Below are 2,270 nucleotides of genomic sequence, written 5' to 3'. Positions count from 1 at the left end.
CCATTTTCTTTTCATTTCACACCATATAGAACTAGCAGTTTACATCTCTGATTTATGCACTGTCTCTGACCAGGAGTTTTTCTTTCTTAATGAAATCCCAAAGAGGGTTGGTCAGAGCAAATTTGTAATCTTACATTATACAGTATATAATCAAGCATTAGCAGCAGTTCTGATTATAAGAGTATGATACATAGATTTTACATACCTCCGGTAACAGACAGACATTCACACACTGAATTCAAATGATAATGTATGCCAACAGGATTTTAAAGCTGGAGGGACCTTGATCTTCCTTGAGACCTATCCCCTCCTTTCTTTGAGAGATTGTTTATTTATATGAGGGATACAAACTTACAGCTTCCAGTCCTGACTTAACATGTAAGGTTGAGTAACTTACCTGTCCTGTGTCCCCATTTTCACATAAGACAAAGATAATAATGGTAAGTACTTCATAGGACCTCTATGAATAAGATGCAAGAGAGCTAGGTTGAGCGTGAGGTTTCCTGTGATGACCTCTTCCTCGAGACTTGGCTCACATTTCTACAGAAGGTAAATAACCCACCTCCGTCTGGTGGAAAATGTCTTCTGCTCACACGCCAGGCAGATTCTGCTTTCCTTCCACAAAGATGTATACCACTCTTGTGGCATTTTTCCTGCCTGTCTTCCAGCAGGGAGTTATTAACATGCCTCCATGACCGCATTTTGTGTTATAATGATTTGTTTACAAGTTACCTTTCATTAGATTTTTCACTTTATGAGGGCAGGGTCCCAACCTTGTTTGTCTTAGACCTCCCAGCCTACCACTGAGGTTGGCACAGAGCAAGCTTTCCATAAATACTTGTCAAGAAAATGGAAGGGGTAATGTTTACAGAGGTGCTTTGAAAAATCACAAAAGTGCTGAGCAAATCTAAGGGATTATGGGACTATAGTCATTGCTAGTGATTCAGAGAAAAGCACTGGAAGGTACAACACTGAACTAGTCTGATTATCATTAGGTCTCTAAGCCAACAGATAAAGTCTATCAGTCCACTATTTAAAACTCATTTCACAGACATCACAAAATAAAACAAAAAGAAAATTTTAAAAATTAAAAGCACTTAATCTCCCCCCAAACAAACTAAAAACACAACAAAGATAAAAGGCAAAACATAATGACAATAATGAGGACAAACTCCCAAACAACAATATCAATCCTGGACTGATGTCCTTCTTGGTCTGTGTACACCCGGAGTGGTGATGGGGATGGTATGGGGGCCTGTGTAGAGGCATCAGCTGCACTGCCCTGAGTTGAGACTGCTTCGCTGCCTTGACTTGGCTTGAGACAGCCTTTAAAAATTTATCTGGACCAAGAAATGCAAGAGGACCCATGTCAGATGTTCTCTATATCTTCGGGAACATGGCCACAGTCGGCTCACTCACTGCATGGGCTTGTAATTCCTTCTCCCTGAAGTTTTGTGGCAACATTCATGGTGATAGAAATCAGGATGGTGGATGGATTTGGGTTGGGGAGTCTCTACACATATAGAAACGTTATTTCCTGGCTCATGGCTCAAATGTACCAGTGTCCTGAGTCAGTAACAGGTTCTTCCATCATCAATGGATGCCCCTGGGTGGGAGGAGCAAGTGGATCAAGCTCTTGATAACTAAAAATAGAAATTCCAGGCTTCTAGTTGATCCTCTCTTGAGCACTTTTTCAGAAAAATGGAATAAAATGGTCTTTGTGGCTCTGTCTTACCTTCTCCACTTTTTGTAGACATGGCTGGCCATGGTGCTTCATATGTCATGAGGCCATTCCCCCTGCCCCCTGTCTTCCTTGTAGCCTTTTCAGTTCGGGTGACCCTAGGTCCCTATTTGCCTGGGACAATCCCAGTTTACGCTTGTTGTCCTGGGGTGATTATTTATAACTTCCTCTTTCACTTGCAAAAGTGACCCAGTTTAGACAATACATTATACAGTCACCCTGTTCTAAGTGAGGATTGGCACTCGAGAGTGGGACAGTCCCTAGTTAAGAGGAAGGCACATGACTTGGAGGAGATGCAGTTAGACTCCTGGGCAGCAAATTTTGATTCTATTCCTTGCTGAGTGGGGAACATGGATAAGCTAATTTAAGCCACAGTTTCATCATCTGTAACATAGAGAATGATACTAATCGCACCCACCTCCCAGGATTATTGTGAGGATGCAGTGCGAAAAAGATGTGTAGAGCACGTAGCACAGCCTTGTGTACATAGTGAGCCCTGATAATGGTCTCTATTATTCTAATTCTCCTT

The sequence above is a fragment of the Mesoplodon bidens genome, assembly GCF_964165515.1.
Source record: "Mesoplodon bidens genome assembly, chromosome: 4".
In the NCBI taxonomy this organism is placed as follows: domain Eukaryota; kingdom Metazoa; phylum Chordata; class Mammalia; order Artiodactyla; family Ziphiidae; genus Mesoplodon; species Mesoplodon bidens.
This window is presented reverse-complemented; position numbering follows the sequence as displayed.